We start from the raw sequence: 25,516 nt of genomic DNA, 5'->3' as shown, positions 1-25,516 counted from the left end.
CATCTGCAAAACATGAGGAACCAGTAGCATCTACGTCTACAGAACATGAAGAACCAGTGGTATCTACATCTACAGAACATGAAGAACCAGTAGCATCTACCTCTACAAAACATGAAGAACCAGTGGCATCTACATCTGCAGAATGTGAAGAACCAGTGGCATCTACATCTGCAGAACATGAAGCACCATTGGCATCTACATCTGCAGAATGTGAAGAACCAGTGGCATCTACAAATACAGAACATGAAGAACCAGTAGCATCTACATCTACAGAACATGAAGAACCAGTAGCATCTACGTCTACAGAACATGAAGAACCAGTGGCATCTACATCTACAGAACATGAAGAACCAGTAGCATCTACATCTACAAAACATGAAGAACCAGTGGTATCTACAACTGCAGAATGTGAAGAACCAGTGGCATCTACATCTGCAGAACATGAAGAACCAGTGGCATCTACAAATACAGAAATGAAGAACCAGAAGCATCTATATCTGCAGAACATGAAGAACCAGTAGCATCTACATCTACAGAACATGAAGAACCAGTAGCATCTACATCTGCAGAAGGTGAAGAACCAGTGGCAACTACATCTACAGAATGTGAAGAACCAGTGGCATCTACATCTGCAGAACATTAAGAACCAGTGGCATCTACATCTGCAAAACATGAGGAACCAGTAGCATCTACGTCTACAGAACATGAAGAACCAGTGGTATCTACATCTACAGAACATGAAGAACCAGTAGCATCTACCTCTACAAAACATGAAGAACCAGTGGCATCTACATCTGCAGAATGTGAAGAACCAGTGGCATCTACATCTGCAGAACATGAAGCACCATTGGCATCTACATCTGCAGAATGTGAAGAACCAGTGGCATCTACAAATACAGAACATGAATAACCAGTAGCATCTACATCTGCAGAGAATGAAGAACCAGTGGCATCTACTTCTGCAGAACAATAAGAGCCAGTGGTATCTACATCTGCATAATGTGAAGAACCAGTGGCATCTACATCTGCAGAACATGAAGCACCATTGGCATCTACATCTGTAGAATGTGAAGAACCAGTGGCATCTACAAATACAGAACATGAAGAACCAGTAGCATCTACATCTACAGAACATGAAGAACCAGTAGCATCTACGTCTACAGAACATGAAGAACCAGTGGCATCTACATCTACAGAACATGAAGAACCAGTAGCATCTACATCTACAAAACATGAAGAACCAGTGGCATCTACATCTGCAGAACATGAAGCACCATTGGCATCTACATCTGCAGAACATGAAGAACCAGTAACATCCACATCTGCAGAACATGAAGAACCAGTGGCATCTACATCTACAGAACGTGAAGAACCAGTGGCATCTACAAATACAGCACATGAAGAACCAGTAGCATCTACATCTACAGAACATGAAGAACCAGTAGCATCTACGTCTACAGAACATGAAGAACCAGTGGCATCTACATCTACAGAACATGAATAACCAGTAGCATCTACATCTACAAAACATGAAGAACCAGTGGCATCTACATCTGCAGAATGTGAAGAACCAGTAGCATCTACAAATACAGAACATGAAGAACCAGTGGCATCTACATCTACAGAACATGAAGATCCAGTGGCATCTACATCTACAGAACGTGAAGAACCAGTGGCATCTACAAATACAGAACATGAAGAACCAGTGGCATCTAAATCTACAGAACATGAAGAACCAGTAGCATCTACATCTGCAGAATGTGAAGAACCAGTGGCATCTACATCTACAGAACATGAAGAACCAGTAGCATATACATCTACAGAACATGAAGAACCAGTGGCATCTACATCTACAGAACGTGAAGAACCAGTGGCATCTACAAATACAGAACATGAAGAACAAATGGCATCTACATCTGCAGAAAATAAAGAACCAGTGGCATCTACATCTGTAGAACATGAAGAACTAGTGGCATCTACATCGACAGAACATGAAGAACCAGTGGCATCTACAACTGCAGAATGTGAAGAACCAGAAGCATCTATATCTGCAGAACATGAAGAACCAGTAGCATCTACATCTACAGAACATGAAGAACCAGTAGCATCTACATCTGCAGAAGGTGAAGAACCAGTGGCATCTAAATCTGCAGAATGTGAAGAACCAGTGGCAACTACATCTACAGAATGTGAAGAACCAGTGGCATCTACATCTGCAGAACATTAAGAACCAGTGGCATCTACATCTGCAAAACATGAGGAACCAGTGGCATCTACAAATACAGAACATGAAGAACCAGTAGCATCTACATCTGCAGAACATGAAGAACCAGTAGCATCTACGTCTACAGAACATGAAGAACCAGTGGCATCTACATCTACAGAACATGAAGAACCAGTAGCATCTACATCTACAAAACATGAAGAACCAGTGGCATCTACATCTGCAGAATGTGAAGAACCAGTAGCATCTACAAATAAAGAACATGAAGAACCAGTGGCATCTACATCTACAGAACATGAAGATCCAGTGGCATCTACATCTACAGAACGTGAAGAACCAGTGGCATCTACAAATACAGAACATGAAGAACCAGTGGCATCTAAATCTACAGAACATGAAGAACCAGTAGCATCTACATCTGCAGAATGTGAAGAACCAGTGGCATCTACATCTACAGAACATGAAGAACCAGTAGCATATACATCTACAGAACATGAAGAACCAGTGGCATCTACATCTACAGAACGTGAAGAACCAGTGGCATCTACAAATACAGAACATGAAGAACAAATGGCATCTACATCTGCAGAAAATAAAGAACCAGTGGCATCTACATCTGTAGAACATGAAGAACCAGTGGCATCTACATCTACAGAACATGAAGAACCAGTGGCCTCTACATCGGCAGAATGTGAAAAACCAGTGGCATCTACATCTGCAGAACATGAAGAACCAGTGGCATCTACAAATACAGAACATGAATAACCAGTAGCATCTACATCTGCAGAGCATGAAGAACCAGTGGCATCTACATCTGCAGAACAATAAGAGCCAGTGGCATCTACATCTGCATAATGTGAAGAACCAGTGGCATCTACATCTGCAGAACATGAAGCACCATTGGCATCTACATCTGTAGAATGTGAAGAACCAGTGGCATCTACAAATACAGAACATGAAGAACCAGTAGCATCTACATCTACAGCACATGAAGAACCAGTAGCATCTACGTCTACAGAACATGAAGAACCAGTGGCATCTACATCTACAGAACATGAAGAACCAGTAGCATCTACATCTGCAGAACATGAAGAACCAGTAGCATCTACGTCTACAGAACATGAAGAACCAGTGGCATCTACATCTACAGAACATGAAGAACCAGTAGCATCTACATCTACAAAACATGAAGAACCAGTGGCATCTACATCTGCAGAATGTGAAGAACCAGTAGCATCTACAAATAAAGAACATGAAGAACCAGTGGCATCTACATCTACAGAACATGAAGATCCAGTGGCATCTACATCTACAGAACGTGAAGAACCAGTGGCATCTACAAATACAGAACATGAAGAACCAGTAGCATCTACATCTGCAGAATGTGAAGAACCAGTGGCATCTACATCTACAGAACATGAAGAACCAGTAGCATATACATCTACAGAACATGAAGAACCAGTGGCATCTACATCTACAGAACGTGAAGAACCAGTGGCATCTACAAATACAGAACATGAAGAACAAATGGCATCTACATCTGCAGAAAATAAAGAACCAGTGGCATCTACATCTGTAGAACATGAAGAACCAGTGGCATCTACATCTACAGAACATGAAGAACCAGTGGCCTCTACATCGGCAGAATGTGAAAAACCAGTGGCATCTACATCTGCAGAACATGAAGAACCAGTGGCATCTACAAATACAGAACATGAATAACCAGTAGCATCTACATCTGCAGAGCATGAAGAACCAGTGGCATCTACATCTGCAGAACAATAAGAGCCAGTGGCATCTACATCTGCATAATGTGAAGAACCAGTGGCATCTACATCTGCAGAACATGAAGCACCATTGGCATCTACATCTGTAGAATGTGAAGAACCAGTGGCATCTACAAATACAGAACATGAAGAACCAGTAGCATCTACATCTACAGCACATGAAGAACCAGTAGCATCTACGTCTACAGAACATGAAGAACCAGTGGCATCTACATCTACAGAACATGAAGAACCAGTAGCATCTACATCTACAAAACATGAAGAACCAGTGGCATCTACATCTGCAGAACATGAAGCACCATTGGCATCTACATCTGCAGAACATGAAGAACCAGTAACATCCACATCTGCAGAACATGAAGAACCAGTGGCATCTACATATACAGAACGTGAAGAACCAGTGGCATCTACAAATACAGCACATGAAGAACCAGTAGCATCTTCATCTACAGAACATGAAGAACCAGTAGCATCTAAATCTACAGAACATGAAGAACCAGTAGCATCTACATCTGCAGAATGTGAAGAACCAGTGGCATCTACATCTACAGAACATGAAGAACCAGTAGCATATACATCTACAGAACATGAAGAACCAGTGGCATCTACATCTACAGAACGTGAAGAACCAGTGGCATCTACAAATACAGAACATGAAGAACAAATGGCATCTACATCTGCAGAAAATAAAGAACCAGTGGCATCTACATCTGTAGAACATGAAGAACCAGTGGCATCTACATCGACAGAACATGAAGAACCAGTGGCATCTACAACTGCAGAATGTGAAGAACCAGAAGCATCTATATCTGCAGAACATGAAGAACCAGTAGCATCTACATCTACAGAACATGAAGAACCAGTAGCATCTACATCTGCAGAAGGTGAAGAACCAGTGGCATCTAAATCTGCAGAATGTGAAGAACCAGTGGCAACTACATCTACAGAATGTGAAGAACCAGTGGCATCTACATCTGCAGAACATTAAGAACCAGTGGCATCTACATCTGCAAAACATGAGGAACCAGTGGCATCTACAAATACAGAACATGAAGAACCAGTAGCATCTACATCTGCAGAATGTGAAGAACCAGTAGCATCTACATCTACAGAACATGATGAACCAGTGGCATCAACATCTGCAGAACATTAAGAACCAGTGGCATCTACATCTGCAGAACATGAAGAAGTAGTGGCATCTACATCTGCAGAATGTGAAGAACCAGTGGCATCTACATCTACAGAACATGAAGAACCAGTGGCATCTACATCGGCTGAATGTGAAAAACCAGTGGCATCTACATCTGCAGAACATGAAGAACCAGTGGCATCTACAAATACAGAACATGAAGAACCAGTGGCCTCTACATCGGCAGAATGTGAAAAACCAGTGGCATCTACATCTGCAGAACATGAAGAACCAGTGGCATCTACAAATACAGAACATGAATAACCAGTAGCATCTACATCTGCAGAGCATGAAGAACCAGTGGCATCTACATCTGCAGAACAATAAGAGCCAGTGGCATCTACATCTGCATAATGTGAAGAACCAGTGGCATCTACATCTGCAGAACATGAAGCACCATTGGCATCTACATCTGTAGAATGTGAAGAACCAGTGGCATCTACAAATACAGAACATGACGAACCAGTAGCATCTACATCTACAGAACATGAAGAACCAGTAGCATCTACGTCTACAGAACATGAAGAACCAGTGGCATCTACATCTACAGAACATGAAGAACCAGTAGCATCTACATCTACAAAACATGAAGAACCAGTGGCATCTACATCTGCAGAACATGAAGCACCATTGGCATCTACATCTGCAGAACATGAAGAACCAGTAACATCCACATCTGCAGAACATGAAGAACCAGTGGCATCTACATATAAAGAACGTGAAGAACCAGTGCCATCTACAAATACAGCACATGAAGAACCAGTAGCATCTTCATCTACAGAACATGAAGAACCAGTAGCATCTACATCTGCAGAATGTGAAGAACCAGTAGCATCTACAAATATAGAACATGAAGAACCAGTGGCATCTACATCTACAGAACATGAAGATCCAGTGGCATCTACATCTACAGAACGTGAAGAACCAGTGGCATCTACAAATACAGAACATGAAGAACCAGTGGCATCTAAATCTACAGAACATGAAGAACCAGTAGCATCTACATCTGCAGAATGTGAAGAACCAGTGGCATCTACATCTACAGAACATGAAAAACCAGTAGCATATACATCTACAGAACATGAAGAACCAGTGGCATCTACATCTACAGAACGTGAAGAACCAGTGGCATCTACAAATACAGAACATGAAGAACAAATGGCATCTACATCTGCAGAAAATAAAGAACCAGTGGCATCTACATCTGTAGAACATGAAGAACCAGTGGCATCTACATCGACAGAACATGAAGAACCAGTGGCATCTACAACTGCAGAATGTGAAGAACCAGAAGCATCTATATCTGCAGAACATGAAGAACCAGTAGCATCTACATCTACAGAACATGAAGAACCGGTAGCATCTACATCTGCAGAAGGTGAAGAACCAGTGGCATCTAAATCTGCAGAATGTGAAGAACCAGTGGCAACTACATCTACAGAATGTGAAGAACCAGTGGCATCTACATCTGCAGAACATTAAGAACCAGTGGCATCTACATCTGCAAAACATGAGGAACCAGTGGCATCTACAAATACAGAACATGAAGAACCAGTAGCATCTACATCTGCAGAATGTGAAGAACCAGTAGCATCTACATCTACAGAACATGATGAACCAGTGGCATCAACATCTGCAGAACATTAAGAACCAGTGGCATCTACATCTGCAGAACATGAAGAAGTAGTGGCATCTACATCTGCAGAATGTGAAGAACCAGTGGCATCTACATCTACAGAACATGAAGAACCAGTGGCATCTACATCGGCAGAATGTGAAAAACCAGTGGCATCTACATCTGCAGAACATGAAGAACCAGTGGCATCTACAAATACAGAACATGAATAACCAGTAGCATCTACATCTGCAGAGCATGAAGAACCAGTGGCATCTACATCTGCAGAACAATAAGAGCCAGTGGTATCTACATCTGCATAATGTGAAGAACCAGTGGCATCTACATCTGCAGAACATGAAGCACCATTGGCATCTACATCTGTAGAATGTGAAGAACCAGTGGCATCTACAAATACAGAACATGAAGAACCAGTAGCATCTACATCTACAGAACATGAAGAACCAGTAGCATCTACGTCTACAGAACATGAAGAACCAGTGGCATCTACATCTACAGAACATGAAGAACCAGTAGCATCTACATCTACAAAACATGAAGAACCAGTGGCATCTACATCTGCAGAACATGAAGCACCATTGGCATCTACATCTGCAGAACATGAAGAACCAGTAACATCCACATCTGCAGAACATGAAGAACCAGTGGCATCTACATCTACAGAACGTGAAGAACCAGTGGCATCTACAAATACAGCACATGAAGAACCAGTAGCATCTACATCTACAGAACATGAAGAACCAGTAGCATCTACGTCTACAGAACATGAAGAACCAGTGGCATCTACATCTACAGAACATGAAGAACCAGTAGCATCTACATCTACAAAACATGAAGAACCAGTGGCATCTACATCTGCAGAATGTGAAGAACCAGTAGCATCTACAAATACAGAACATGAAGAACCAGTGGCATCTACATCTACAGAACATGAAGATCCAGTGGCATCTACATCTACAGAACGTGAAGAACCAGTGGCATCAACAAAGACATAACATGAAGAACCAGTGGCATCTAAATCTACAGAACATGAAGAACCAGTAGCATCTACATCTGCAGAATGTGAAGAACCAGTGGCATCTACATCTACAGAACATGAAGAACCAGTAGCATATACATGTACAGAACATGAAGAACCAGTGGCATCTACATCTACAGAACGTGAAGAACCAGTGGCATCTACAAATACAGAACATGAAGAACAAATGGCATCTACATCTGCAGAAAATAAAGAACCAGTGGCATCTACATCTGTAGAACATGAAGAACCAGTGGCATCTACATCTACAGAACATGAAGAACCAGTGGCCTCTACATCGGCAGAATGTGAAAAACCAGTGGCATCTACATCTGCAGAACATGAAGAACCAGTGGCATCTACAAATACAGAACATGAATAACCAGTAGCATCTACATCTGCAGAGCATGAAGAACCAGTGGCATCTACATCTGCAGAACAATAAGAGCCAGTGGCATCTACATCTGCATAATGTGAAGAACCAGTGGCATCTACATCTGCAGAACATGAAGCACCATTGGCATCTACATCTATAGAATGTGAAGAACCAGTGGCATCTACAAATACAGAACATGAAGAACCAGTAGCATCTACATCTACAGAACATGAAGAACCAGTAGCATCTACATCTACAGAACATGAAGAACCAGTGGCATCTACATCTACAGAACATGAAGAACCAGTAGCATCTACATCTACAAAACATGAAGAACCAGTGGCATCTACATCTGCAGAACATGAAGCACCATTGGCATCTACATCTGCAGAACATGAAGAACCAGTAACATCCACATCTGCAGAACATGAAGAACCAGTGGCATCTACATCTACAGAACGTGAAGAACCAGTGGCATCTACAAATACAGCACATGAAGAACCAGTAGCATCTACATCTACAGAACATGAAGAACCAGTAGCATCTACATCTGCAGAATGTGAAGAACCAGTAGCATCTACAAATACAGAACATGAAGAACCAGTGGCATCTACATCTACAGAACATGAAGATCCAGTGGCATCTACATCTACAGAACGTGAAGAACCAGTGGCATCTACAAATACAGAACATGAAGAACCAGTGGCATCTAAATCTACAGAACATGAAGAACCAGTAGCATCTACATCTGCAGAATGTGAAGAACCAGTGGCATCTACATCTACAGAACATGAAGAACCAGTAGCATATACATCTACAGAACATGAAGAACCAGTGGCATCTACATCTACAGAACGTGAAGAACCAGTGGCATCTACAAATACAGAACATGAAGAACAAATGGCATCTACATCTGCAGAAAATAAAGAACCAGTGGCATCTACATCTGTAGAACATGAAGAACCAGTGGCATCTACATCGCCAGAACATGAAGAACCAGTGGCATCTACAACTGCAGAATGTGAAGAACCAGTGGCATCTACATCTGCAGAACATGAAGAACCAGTGGCATCTACAAATACAGAAATGAAGAACCAGAAGCATCTATATCTGCAGAACATGAAGAACCAGTAGCATCTACATCTACAGAACATGAAGAACCAGTAGCATCTACATCTGCAGAAGGTGAAGAACCAGTGGCATCTAAATCTGCAGAATGTGAAGAACCAGTGGCAACTACATCTACAGAATGTGAAGAACCAGTGGCATCTACATCTGCAGAACATTAAGAACCAGTGGCATCTACATCTGCAAAACATGAGGAACCAGTGGGATCTACAAATACAGAACATGAAGAACCAGTAGCATCTACATCTGCAGAATGTGAAGAACCAGTAGCATCTACATCTACAGAACATGATGAACCAGTGGCATCAACATCTGCAGAACATTAAGAACCAGTGGCATCTACATCTGCAGAACATGAAAACCAGTGGCATCTACATCTGCAAAACATGAAGAACCAGTGGCATCTACATCTACAGAACATGAAGAACCAGTGTCATCTACATCTGCAGAATGTGAAGAACCAGTGGCATCTACATCTGCAGAACATGAAGAACCAGTGGCATCTACAAATACAGAACATGAAGAACCAGTAGCATCTACATCTGCAGAACATGAAGAACCAGTAGCATCTACATCTACAGAACATGAAGAACCAGTGGCATCTACATCTGCATAATGTGAAGAACCAGTGGCATCTACATCTGCAGAATGTGAAGAACCAGTGGCATCTACATCTGCAGAACATTAAGAACCAGTGGCAGCTACATCTGCAGAACATGAAGAACCAGTGGCATCTACATCTGCAGAATGTGAAGAACCAGTGGCATCTACAAATACAGAACATGAAGAACCAGTAGCATCTATATCTACAGAACATGAAGAACCAGTAGCATCTACATCTAGAGAACATGAAAAACCAGTGGCATCTACATCTGCAGAACATTAAGAACCAGTGGCATCTACATCTGCAGAACATGAAGAAGTAGTGGCATCTACATCTGCAGAATGTGAAGAACCAGTGGCATCTACATCTACAGAACATAAAGAACCATTGGCATCTACATCTGCAGAACATGAAGAACCAGTAACATCCACATCTGCAGAACATGAAGAATCAGTGGCATCTACATCTGCAGAACGTGAAGAACCAGTGGCATCTACATCTATAGAACGTGAAGAACCAGTGGCATCTACAAAAACAGAACATGAAGAACCAGTGGCATCTACAAATACAGAACATGAAGAACCAGTGGCATCTACATCTGCAGAAAATGAAGAACCAGTGGCATATACATCTGCAGAACATGAAGAACCAGTAGCATCTACATCTGCAGAGCATGAAGAACCAGTGGCATCTACATCTGCAGAACAATAAGAGCCAGTGGTATCTACATCTGCATAATGTGAAGAACCAGTGGCATCTACATCTGCAGAACATGAAGCACCATTGGCATCTACATCTGTAGAATGTGAAGAACCAGTGGCATCTACAAATACAGAACATGAAGAACCAGTAGCATCTACATCTACAGAACATGAAGAACCAGTAGCATCTACGTCTACAGAACATGAAGCACCATTGGCATCTACATCTGCAGAACATGAAGAACCAGTAACATCCACATCTGCAGAACATGAAGAACCAGTGGCATCTACATCTACAGAACGTGAAGAACCAGTGGCATCTACAAATACAGCACATGAAGAACCAGTAGCATCTACATCTACAGAACATGAAGAACCAGTAGCATCTACGTCTACAGAACATGAAGAACCAGTGGCATCTACATCTACAGAACATGAAGAACCAGTGGCATCTACATCTACAAAACATGAAGAACCAGTGGCATCTACATCTGCAGAATGTGAAGAACCAGTAGCATCTACAAATACAGAACATGAAGAACCAGTGGCATCTACATCTACAGAACATGAAGATCCAGTGGCATCTACATCTACAGAACATGAAGAACCAGTGGCATCTACATCTACAGAACGTGAAGAACCAGTGGCATCTACAAATACAGAACATGAAGAACAAATGGCATCTACATCTGCAGAAAATAAAGAACCAGTGGCATCTACATCTGTAGAACATGAAGAACCAGTGGCATCTACATCTACAGAACATGAAGAACCAGTGGCCTCTACATCGGCAGAATGTGAAAAACCAGTGGCATCTACATCTGCAGAACATGAAGAACCAGTGGCATCTACAAATACAGAACATGAATAACCAGTAGCATCTACATCTGCAGAGCATGAAGAACCAGTGGCATCTACATCTGCAGAACAATAAGAGCCAGTGGCATCTACATCTGCATAATGTGAAGAACCAGTGGCATCTACATCTGCAGAACATGAAGCACCATTGGCATCTACATCTATAGAATGTGAAGAACCAGTGGCATCTACAAATACAGAACATGAAGAACCAGTAGCATCTACATCTACAGAACATGAAGAACCAGTAGCATCTACATCTACAGAACATGAAGAACCAGTGGCATCTACATCTACAGAACATGAAGAACCAGTAGCATCTACATCTACAAAACATGAAGAACCAGTGGCATCTACATCTGCAGAACATGAAGCACCATTGGCATCTACATCTGCAGAACATGAAGAACCAGTAACATCCACATCTGCAGAACATGAAGAACCAGTGGCATCTACATCTACAGAACGTGAAGAACCAGTGGCATCTACAAATACAGCACATGAAGAACCAGTAGCATCTACATCTACAGAACATGAAGAACCAGTAGCATCTACATCTGCAGAATGTGAAGAACCAGTAGCATCTACAAATACAGAACATGAAGAACCAGTGGCATCTACATCTACAGAACATGAAGAACCAGTGGCATCTACATCTACAGAACGTGAAGAACCAGTGGCATCTACAAATACAGAACATGAAGAACCAGTGGCATCTAAATCTACAGAACATGAAGAACCAGTAGCATCTACATCTGCAGAATGTGAAGAACCAGTGGCATCTACATCTACAGAACATGAAGAACCAGTAGCATATACATCTACAGAACATGAAGAACCAGTGGCATCTACATCTACAGAACGTGAAGAGCCAGTGGCATCTACAAATACAGAACATGAAGAATAAATGGCATCTACATCTGCAGAAAATAAAGAACCAGTGGCATCTACATCTGTAGAACATGAAGAACCAGTGGCATCTACATCGCCAGAACATGAAGAACCAGTGGCATCTACAACTGCAGAATGTGAAGAACCAGTGGCATCTACATCTGCAGAACATGAAGAACCAGTGGCATCTACAAATACAGAAATGAAGAACCAGAAGCATCTATATCTGCAGAACATGAAGAACCAGTAGCATCTACATCTACAGAACATGAAGAACCAGTAGCATCTACATCTGCAGAAGGTGAAGAACCAGTGGCATCTAAATCTGCAGAATGTGAAGAACCAGTGGCAACTACATCTACAGAATGTGAAGAACCAGTGGCATCTACATCTGCAGAACATTAAGAACCAGTGGCATCTACATCTGCAAAACATGAGGAACCAGTGGGATCTACAAATACAGAACATGAAGAACCAGTAGCATCTACATCTGCAGAATGTGAAGAACCAGTAGCATCTACATCTACAGAACATGATGAACCAGTGGCATCAACATCTGCAGAACATTAAGAACCAGTGGCATCTACATCTGCAGAACATGAAGAACCAGTGGCATCTACATCTGCAAAACATGAAGAACCAGTGGCATCTACATCTACAGAACATGAAGAACCAGTGTCATCTACATCTGCAGAATGTGAAGAACCAGTGGCATCTACATCTGCAGAACATGAAGAACCAGTGGCATCTACAAATACAGAACATGAAGAACCAGTAGCATCTACATCTGCAGAACATGAAGAACCAGTAGCATCTACATCTACAGAACATGAAGAACCAGTGGCATCTACATCTGCATAATGTGAAGAACCAGTGGCATCTACATCTGCAGAATGTGAAGAACCAGTGGCATCTACATCTGCAGAACATTAAGAACCAGTGGCAGCTACATCTGCAGAACATGAAGAACCAGTGGCATCTACATCTGCAGAATGTGAAGAACCAGTGGCATCTACAAATACAGAACATGAAGAACCAGTAGCATCTATATCTACAGAACATGAAGAACCAGTAGCATCTACATCTAGAGAACATGAAAAACCAGTGGCATCTACATCTGCAGAACATTAAGAACCAGTGGCATCTACATCTGCAGAACATGAAGAAGTAGTGGCATCTACATCTGCAGAATGTGAAGAACCAGTGGCATCTACATCTACAGAACATAAAGAACCATTGGCATCTACATCTGCAGAACATGAAGAACCAGTAACATCCACATCTGCAGAACATGAAGAATCAGTGGCATCTACATCTGCAGAACGTGAAGAACCAGTGGCATCTACATCTATAGAACGTGAAGAACCAGTGGCATCTACAAAAACAGAACATGAAGAACCAGTGGCATCTACAAATACAGAACATGAAGAACCAGTGGCATCTACATCTGCAGAAAATGAAGAACCAGTGGCATCTACATCTGCAGAACATGAAGAACCAGTGGCATCTACATCGACAGAACATGAAGAACCAGTGGCATCTACAACTGCAGAATGTGAAGAACCAGTGGCATCTACATCTACAGAACATGAAGAACCAGTGCCATCTACATCTACAGAACTTGAAGAACCAGTGGCATCTACATCTGCAGAACATGAAGAACCAGTGGCATCTACATCTGCAGAACATGAAGAACCAGTAGCATCTAGAAATACAGAACATGAAGAACCAGTGGCATCTACATCTACAGAACATGAAGAACCAGTAGCATCTACATCTGCAGAATGTGAAGAACCAGTGGCATCTACATCTACAGAACATGAAGAACCAGTAGCATATACATCTACAGAACATGAAGAACCAGTGTCATCTACATCTACAGAACGTGAAGAACCAGTGGCATCTACAAATACAGAACATGAAGAACCAGTGGCATCTAAATCTACAGAACATGAAGAACCAGTAGCATCTACATCTGCAGAATGTGAAGAACCAGTGGCATCTACATCTACAGAACATGAAGAACCAGTAGCATATACATCTACAGAACATGAAGAACCAGTGGCATCTACATCTACAGAACGTGAAAAACCAGTGGCATCTACAAATACAGAACATGAAGAACAAATGGCATCTACATCTGCAGAAAATAAAGAACCAGTGGCATCTACATCTGCAGAACATGAAGAACCAGTGGCATCTACATCTGCAGAACATGAAGAACCAGTTGCATCTACAACTCAGAATGTGAAGAACCAGTGGCATCTACATCTGCAGAACATGAAGAACCAGTAGCATCTACAAATACAGAACATGAAGAACCAGTGGCATCTACATCTACAGAACATGAAGAACCAGTAGCATCTACATCTGCAGAATGTGAAGAACCAGTGGCATCTACATCTACAGAACATGAAGAACCAGTAGCATATACATCTACAGAACATGAAGAACCAGTGGCATCTACATCTACAGAACGTGAAGAACCAGTGGCATCTACAAATACAGAACATGAAGAACCAGTGGCAGATAAATCTACAGAACATGAAGAACCAGTAGCATCTACATCTGCAGAATGTGAAGAACCAGTGGCATCTACATCTACAGAACATGAAGAACCAGTAGCATATACATCTACAGAACATGAAGAACCAGTTGCATCTACATCTACAGAACGTGAAGAACCAGTGGTATCTACAAATACAGAACATGAAGAACAAATGGCATCTACATCTGCAGAAAATAAAGAACCAGTGGCATCTACAAATACAGAACATGAAGAACCAGTCACATCTACATCTGCAGAACATGAAGAACCAGTGGCATCTACATCTGCAGAACATGAAGAACCAGTAGCATCTACATCTACAGAACATGAAGAACCAGTGGCATATACATCTGCATAATGTGAAGAACCAGTGGCATCTACATCTGCAGAATGTGAAGAACCAGTGGCATCTACATCTACAGAACATTAAGAACCAGTGGCAGCTACATCTGCAGAACATGAAGAACCAGTGGCATCTACATCTGCAGAATGTGAAGAACCAGTGGCATCTACAACTACAGAACATGAAGAACCAGTGGCATCTACATATACAGAACATGAAAAACCAGTAGCATCTACATCTGCAGAATGTGAAGAACCAGTGGGATCTACATCTACAGAACATGAAGAACCAGTAGCATATACATCTACAGAACATGAAGAACCAGTGGCATCTACATCTACAGAACGTGAAGAACCAGTGGTATCTACAAATACAGAACATGAAGAACAAATGAAATCTACATCTGCAGAAAATAAAGAACCAGTGGCATCTACAAATACAGAACATGAAGAACCAGTCGCATCTACATCTGCAGAACATGAAGAACCAGTGGCATCTACATCTGCAAAACATCAAGAACCAGTGGCATCTACATCTACAGAACATGAAGAACCAGTGTCATCTACATCTGCAGAATGTGAAGAACCAGTGGCATCTACATCTGCAGAACATGAAGAACCAGTGGCATCTACAAATACAGAACATGAAGAACCAGTAGCATCTACATCTGCAGAACATGAAGAACCAGTAGCATCTACATCTACAGAACATGAAGAACCAGTGGCATCTACATCTGCATAATGTGAAGAACCAGTGGCATCTACATCTGCAGAATGTGAAGAACCAGTGGCATCTACAACTGCAGAACATTAAGAACCAGTGGCAGCTACATCTGCAGAACATGAAGAACCAGTGGCATCTACATCTGCAGAATGTGAAGAACCAGTGGCATCTACAAATACAGAACATGAAGAACCAGTAGCATCTATATCTACAGAACATGAAGAACCAGTAGCATCTACATCTAGAGAACATGAAAAACCAGTGGCATCTACATCTGCAGAACATTAAGATCCAGTGGCATCTACATCTACAGAACATGAAGAACCAGTAGCATCTACGTCTACAGAACATGAAGCACCATTGGCATCTACATCTGCAGAACATGAAGAACCAGTAACATCCACATCTGCAGAACATGAAGAACCAGTGGCATCTACATCTACAGAACGTGAAGAACCAGTGGCATCTACAAATACAGCACATGAAGAACCAGTAGCATCTACATCTACAGAACATGAAGAACCAGTAGCATCTACGTCTACAGAACATGAAGAACCAGTGGCATCTACATCTACAGAACATGAAGAACCAGTGGCATCTACATCTACAAAACATGAAGAACCAGTGGCATCTACATCTGCAGAATGTGAAGAACCAGTAGCATCTACAAATACAGAACATGAAGAACCAGTGGCATCTACATCTACAGAACATGAAGATCCAGTGGCATCTACATCTACAGAACATGAAGAACCAGTGGCATCTACATCTACAGAACGTGAAGAACCAGTGGCATCTACAAATACAGAACATGAAGAACAAATGGCATCTACATCTGCAGAAAATAAAGAACCAGTGGCATCTACATCTGTAGAACATGAAGAACCAGTGGCATCTACATCTACAGAACATGAAGAACCAGTGGCCTCTACATCGGCAGAATGTGAAAAACCAGTGGCATCTACATCTGCAGAACATGAAGAACCAGTGGCATCTACAAATACAGAACATGAATAACCAGTAGCATCTACATCTGCAGAGCATGAAGAACCAGTGGCATCTACATCTGCAGAACAATAAGAGCCAGTGGCATCTACATCTGCATAATGTGAAGAACCAGTGGCATCTACATCTGCAGAACATGAAGCACCATTGGCATCTACATCTATAGAATGTGAAGAACCAGTGGCATCTACAAATACAGAACATGAAGAACCAGTAGCATCTACATCTACAGAACATGAAGAACCAGTAGCATCTACATCTACAGAACATGAAGAACCAGTGGCATCTACATCTACAGAACATGAAGAACCAGTAGCATCTACATCTACAAAACATGAAGAACCAGTGGCATCTACATCTGCAGAACATGAAGCACCATTGGCATCTACATCTGCAGAACATGAAGAACCAGTAACATCCACATCTGCAGAACATGAAGAACCAGTGGCATCTACATCTACAGAACGTGAAGAACCAGTGGCATCTACAAATACAGCACATGAAGAACCAGTAGCATCTACATCTACAGAACATGAAGAACCAGTAGCATCTACATCTGCAGAATGTGAAGAACCAGTAGCATCTACAAATACAGAACATGAAGAACCAGTGGCATCTACATCTACAGAACATGAAGAACCAGTGGCATCTACATCTACAGAACGTGAAGAACCAGTGGCATCTACAAATACAGAACATGAAGAACCAGTGGCATCTAAATCTACAGAACATGAAGAACCAGTAGCATCTACATCTGCAGAATGTGAAGAACCAGTGGCATCTACATCTACAGAACATGAAGAACCAGTAGCATATACATCTACAGAACATGAAGAACCAGTGGCATCTACATCTACAGAACGTGAAGAACCAGTGGCATCTACAAATACAGAACATGAAGAATAAATGGCATCTACATCTGCAGAAAATAAAGAACCAGTGGCATCTACATCTGTAGAACATGAAGAACCAGTGGCATCTACATCGCCAGAACATGAAGAACCAGTGGCATCTACAACTGCAGAATGTGAAGAACCAGTGGCATCTACATCTGCAGAACATGAAGAACCAGTGGCATCTACAAATACAGAAATGAAGAACCAGAAGCATCTATATCTGCAGAACATGAAGAACCAGTAGCATCTACATCTACAGAACATGAAGAACCAGTAGCATCTACATCTGCAGAAGGTGAAGAACCAGTGGCATCTAAATCTGCAGAATGTGAAGAACCAGTGGCAACTACATCTACAGAATGTGAAGAACCAGTGGCATCTACATCTGCAGAACATTAAGAACCAGTGGCATCTACATCTGCAAAACATGAGGAACCAGTGGGATCTACAAATACAGAACATGAAGAACCAGTAGCATCTACATCTGCAGAATGTGAAGAACCAGTAGCATCTACATCTACAGAACATGATGAACCAGTGGCATCAACATCTGCAGAACATTAAGAACCAGTGGCATCTACATCTGCAGAACATGAAGAACCAGTGGCATCTACATCTGCAAAACATGAAGAACCAGTGGCATCTACATCTACAGAACATGAAGAACCAGTGTCATCTACATCTGCAGAATGTGAAGAACCAGTGGCATCTACATCTGCAGAACATGAAGAACCAGTGGCATCTACAAATACAGAACATGAAGAACCAGTAGCATCTACATCTGCAGAACATGAAGAACCAGTAGCATCTACATCTACAGAACATGAAGAACCAGTGGCATCTACATCTGCATAATGTGAAGAACCAGTGGCATCTACATCTGCAGAATGTGAAGAACCAGTGGCATCTACATCTGCAGAACATTAAGAACCAGTGGCAGCTACATCTGCAGAACATGAAGAACCAGTGGCATCTACATCTGCAGAATGTGAAGAACCAGTGGCATCTACAAATACAGAACATGAAGAACCAGTAGCATCTATATCTACAGAACATGAAGAACCAGTAGCATCTACATCTAGAGAACATGAAAAACCAGTGGCATCTACATCTGCAGAACATTAAGAACCAGTGGCATCTACATCTGCAGAACATGAAGAAGTAGTGGCATCTACATCTGCAGAATGTGAAGAACCAGTGGCATCTACATCTACAGAACATAAAGAACCATTGGCATCTACATCTGCAGAACATGAAGAACCAGTAACATCCACATCTGCAGAACATGAAGAATCAGTGGCATCTACATCTGCAGAACGTGAAGAACCAGTGGCATCTACATCTATAGAACGTGAAGAACCAGTGGCATCTACAAAAACAGAACATGAAGAACCAGTGGCATCTACAAATACAGAACATGAAGAACCAGTGGCATCTACATCTGCAGAAAATGAAGAACCAGTGGCATCTACATCTGCAGAACATGAAGAACCAGTGGCATCTACATCGACAGAACATGAAGAACCAGTGGCATCTACAACTGCAGAATGTGAAGAACCAGTGGCATCTACATCTACAGAACATGAAGAACCAGTGCCATCTACATCTACAGAACTTGAAGAACCAGTGGCATCTACATCTGCAGAACATGAAGAACCAGTGGCATCTACATCTGCAGAACATGAAGAACCAGTAGCATCTAGAAATACAGAACATGAAGAACCAGTGGCATCTACATCTACAGAACATGAAGAACCAGTAGCATCTACATCTGCAGAATGTGAAGAACCAGTGGCATCTACATCTACAGAACATGAAGAACCAGTAGCATATACATCTACAGAACATGAAGAACCAGTGTCATCTACATCTACAGAACGTGAAGAACCAGTGGCATCTACAAATACAGAACATGAAGAACCAGTGGCATCTAAATCTACAGAACATGAAGAACCAGTAGCATCTACATCTGCAGAATGTGAAGAACCAGTGGCATCTACATCTACAGAACATGAAGAACCAGTAGCATATACATCTACAGAACATGAAGAACCAGTGGCATCTACATCTACAGAACGTGAAAAACCAGTGGCATCTACAAATACAGAACATGAAGAACAAATGGCATCTACATCTGCAGAAAATAAAGAACCAGTGGCATCTACATCTGCAGAACATGAAGAACCAGTGGCATCTACATCTGCAGAACATGAAGAACCAGTTGCATCTACAACTCAGAATGTGAAGAACCAGTGGCATCTACATCTGCAGAACATGAAGAACCAGTAGCATCTACAAATACAGAACATGAAGAACCAGTGGCATCTACATCTACAGAACATGAAGAACCAGTAGCATCTACATCTGCAGAATGTGAAGAACCAGTGGCATCTACATCTACAGAACATGAAGAACCAGTAGCATATACATCTACAGAACATGAAGAACCAGTGGCATCTACATCTACAGAACGTGAAGAACCAGTGGCATCTACAAATACAGAACATGAAGAACCAGTGGCAGATAAATCTACAGAACATGAAGAACCAGTAGCATCTACATCTGCAGAATGTGAAGAACCAGTGGCATCTACATCTACAGAACATGAAGAACCAGTAGCATATACATCTACAGAACATGAAGAACCAGTTGCATCTACATCTACAGAACGTGAAGAACCAGTGGTATCTACAAATACAGAACATGAAGAACAAATGGCATCTACATCTGCAGAAAATAAAGAACCAGTGGCATCTACAAATACAGAACATGAAGAACCAGTCACATCTACATCTGCAGAACATGAAGAACCAGTGGCATCTACATCTGCAAAACATGAAGAACCAGTGGCATCTACATCTACAGAACATGAAGAACCAGTGTCATCTACATCTGCAAAATGTGAACAACCAGTGGCATCTACATCTACATGAAGAACCAGTGGCCTCTACAAATACAGAACATGAAGAACCAGTAGCATCTACATCTGCAGAACATGAAGAACCAGTAGCATCTACATCTACAGAACATGAAGAACCAGTGGCATATACATCTGCATAATGTGAAGAACCAGTGGCATCTACATCTGCAGAATGTGAAGAACCAGTGGCATCTACATCTACAGAACATTAAGAACCAGTGGCAGCTACATCTGCAGAACATGAAGAACCAGTGGCATCTACATCTGCAGAATGTGAAGAACCAGTGGCATCTACAACTACAGAACATGAAGAACCAGTGGCATCTACATATACAGAACATGAAAAACCAGTAGCATCTACATCTGCAGAATGTGAAGAACCAGTGGGATCTACATCTACAGAACATGAAGAACCAGTAGCATATACATCTACAGAACATGAAGAACCAGTGGCATCTACATCTACAGAACGTGAAGAACCAGTGGTATCTACAAATACAGAACATGAAGAACAAATGAAATCTACATCTGCAGAAAATAAAGAACCAGTGGCATCTACAAATACAGAACATGAAGAACCAGTCGCATCTACATCTGCAGAACATGAAGAACCAGTGGCATCTACATCTGCAAAACATCAAGAACCAGTGGCATCTACATCTACAGAACATGAAGAACCAGTGTCATCTACATCTGCAGAATGTGAAGAACCAGTGGCATCTACATCTGCAGAACATGAAGAACCAGTGGCATCTACAAATACAGAACATGAAGAACCAGTAGCATCTACATCTGCAGAACATGAAGAACCAGTAGCATCTACATCTACAGAACATGAAGAACCAGTGGCATCTACATCTGCATAATGTGAAGAACCAGTGGCATCTACATCTGCAGAATGTGAAGAACCAGTGGCATCTACAACTGCAGAACATTAAGAACCAGTGGCAGCTACATCTGCAGAACATGAAGAACCAGTGGCATCTACATCTGCAGAATGTGAAGAACCAGTGGCATCTACAAATACAGAACATGAAGAACCAGTAGCATCTATATCTACAGAACATGAAGAACCAGTAGCATCTACATCTAGAGAACATGAAAAACCAGTGGCATCTACATCTGCAGAACATTAAGAACCAGTGGCATCTACATATGCAGAACATGAAGAAGTAGTGGCATCTACATCTGCAGAATGTGAAGAACCAGTGGCATCTACATCTGCAGAACATGAAGAATCAGTGGCATCTACATCTGCAGAACGTGAAGAACCAGTGGCATCTACATCTATAGAACGTGAAGAACCAGTGGCATCTACAAAAACAGAACATGAAGAACCAGTGGCATCTACAAATACAGAACATGAAGAACCAGTGGCATCTACATCTGCAGAAAATGAAGAACCAGTGGCATCTACATCTGCAGAACATGAAGAACCAGTGGCATCTACATCGACAGAACATGAAGAACCAGTGGCATCTACAACTGCAGAATGTGAAGAACCAGTGGCATCTACATCTACAGAACATGAAGAACCAGTGCCATCTACATCTACAGAACTTGAAGAACCAGTGGCATCTACATCTGCATATCATGAAGAACCAGTGGCATCTACATCTGCAGAACATGAAGAACCAGTAGCATCTAGAAATACAGAACATGAAGAACCAGTGGCATCTACATCTACAGAACATGAAGAACCAGTAGCATATACATCTACAGAACATGAAGAACCAGTGTCATCTACATCTACAGAACGTGAAGAACCAGTGGCATCTACAAATACAGAACATGAAGAACCAGTGGCATCTAAATCTACAGAACATGAAGAACCAGTAGCATCTACATCTGCAGAATGTGAAGAACCAGTGGCATCTACATCTACAGAACATGAAGAACCAGTAGCATATACATCTACAGAACCTGAAGAACCAGTGGCATCTACATCTACAGAACGTGAAAAACCAGTGGCATCTACAAATACAGAACATGAAGAACAAATGGCATCTACATCTGCAGAAAATAAAGAACCAGTGGCATCTACATCTGCAGAACATGAAGAACCAGTGGCATCTACATCTGCAGAACATGAAGAACCAGTTGCATCTACAACTCAGAATGTGAAGAACCAGTGGCATCTACATCTGCAGAACATGATGAACCAGTAGCATCTACAAATACAGAACATGAAGAACCAGTGGCATCTACATCTACAGAACATGAAGAACCAGTAGCATCTACATCTGCAGAATGTGAAGAACCAGTGGCATCTACATCTACAGAACATGAAGAACCAGTAGCATATACATCTACAGAACATGAAGAACCAGTGGCATCTACATCTACAGAACGTGAAGAACCAGTGGCATCTACAAATACAGAACATGAAGAACCAGTGGCAGATAAATCTACAGAACATGAAGAACCAGTAGCATCTACATCTGCAGAATGTGAAGAACCAGTGGCATCTACATCTACAGAACATGAAGAACCAGTAGCATATACATCTACAGAACATGAAGAACCAGTTGCATCTACATCTACAGAACGTGAAGAACCAGTGGTATCTACAAATACAGAACATGAAGAACAAATGGCATCTACATCTGCAGAAAATAAAGAACCAGTGGCATCTACAAATACAGAACATGAAGAACCAGTCACATCTACATCTGCAGAACATGAAGAACCAGTGGCATCTACATCTGCAAAACATGAAGAACCAGTGGCATCTACATCTACAGAACATGAAGAACCAGTGTCATCTACATCTGCAAAATGTGAACAACCAGTGGCATCTACATCTGCAGAACATGAAGAACCAGTGGCCTCTACAAATACAGAACATGAAGAACCAGTAGCATCTACATCTGCAGAACATGAAGAACCAGTAGCATCTACATCTACAGAACATGAAGAACCAGTGGCATATACATCTGCATAATGTGAAGATCCAGTGGCATCTACATCTGCAGAATGTGAAGAACCAGTGGCATCTACATCTACAGAACATTAAGAACCAGTGGCAGCTACATCTGCAGAACATGAAGAACCAGTGGCATCTACATCAGCAGAATGTGAAGAACCAGTGGCATCTACAACTACAGAACATGAAGAACCAGTGGCATCTACATATACAGAACATGAAAAACCAGTAGCATCTACATCTGCAGAATGTGAAGAACCAGTGGGATCTACATCTACAGAACATGAAGAACCAGTAGCATATACATCTACAGAACATGAAGAACCAGTGGCATCTACATCTACAGAACGTGAAGAACCAGTGGTATCTACAAATACAGAACATGAAGAACAAATGAAATCTACATCTGCAGAAAATAAAGAACCAGTGGCATCTACAAATACAGAACATGAAGAACCAGTCGCATCTACATCTGCAGAACATGAAGAACCAGTGGCATCTACATCTGCAAAACATGAAGAACCAGTGGCATCTACATCTACAGAACATGAAGAACCAGTGTCATCTACATCTGCAGAATGTGAAGAACCAGTGGCATCTACATCTGCAGAACATGAAGAACCAGTGGCATCTACAAATACAGAACATGAAGAACCAGTAGCATCTATATCTGCAGAACATGAAGAACCAGTAGCATCTACATCTACAGAACATGAAGAACCAGTGGCATCTACATCTGCATAATGTGAAGAACCAGTGGCATCTACATCTGCAGAATGTGAAGAACCAGTGGCATCTACAACTGCAGAACATTAAGAACCAGTGGCAGCTACATCTGCAGAACATGAAGAACCAGTGGCATCTACATCTGCAGAATGTGAAGAACCAGTGGCATCTACAAATACAGAACATGAAGAACCAGTAGCATCTATATCTACAGAACATGAAGAACCAGTAGCATCTACATCTAGAGAACATGAAAAACCAGTGGCATCTACATCTGCAGAACATTAAGAACCAGTGGCATCTACATATGCAGAACATGAAGAAGTAGTGGCATCTACATCTGCAGAATGTGAAGAACCAGTGGCATCTCTACATCTACAGAACATAAAGAACCATTGGCATCTACATCTGCAGAACATGAAGAACCAGTGGCATCTACAACTGCAGAATGTGAAGAACCAGTGGCATCTACATCTACAGAACATGAAGAACCAGTGGCATCTACATCTGCAGAATGTGAAGAACCAGTGGCATCTACATCTGCAGAACATTAAGAACCAGTGGCAGCTACATCTGCAGAACATGAAGAACCAGTGGCATCTACATCTGTAGAATGTGAAGAACCAGTGGCATCTACAAATACAGAACATGAAGAACCAGTGGCATCTACATCTACAGAACATGAAAAACCAGTAGCATCTACATCTGCAGAATGTGAAGAACCAGTGGGATCTACATCTACAGAACATGAAGAACCATTAGCATATACATCTACAGAACATGAAGAAACAGTGGCATCTACATCTACAGAACGTGAAGAACCAGTGGCATCTACATCTACAGAACATGAAGAACCAGTAGCATATACATCTACAGAACATGAAGAACCAGTGGCATCTACATCTACAGAACGTGAAGAACCAGTGTTATCTACAAATACAGAACATGAAGAACAAATGGCATCTACATCTGCAGAAAATAAAGAACCAGTGGCATCTACAAATACAGAACATGAAG

The 25,516-nt window shown here is 41.7% G+C and overlaps 1 protein-coding gene across 50 annotated transcripts in view; it reads right to left on the bottom strand.

Moving 5' to 3' along the window:
- The window catches only part of LOC142908250 (reticulon-4 receptor-like 2), a 262,387-nt gene that overhangs the window by 169,248 nt on the left and 67,623 nt on the right, over positions 1–25,516 (bottom strand). The window lies entirely within an intron of this gene.

Source organism: Petromyzon marinus (genome assembly GCF_048934315.1).
Source record: "Petromyzon marinus isolate PM22_M1 ecotype Great Lakes invasive population chromosome 77 unlocalized genomic scaffold, UKy_Petmar_22M1.pri1.0 chr77_unloc.4, whole genome shotgun sequence".
Classification (NCBI taxonomy): domain Eukaryota; kingdom Metazoa; phylum Chordata; class Hyperoartia; order Petromyzontiformes; family Petromyzontidae; genus Petromyzon; species Petromyzon marinus.
Note: the sequence above shows the minus strand (reverse complement) of the source record. Positions and strands in the feature narration are given on the sequence as shown.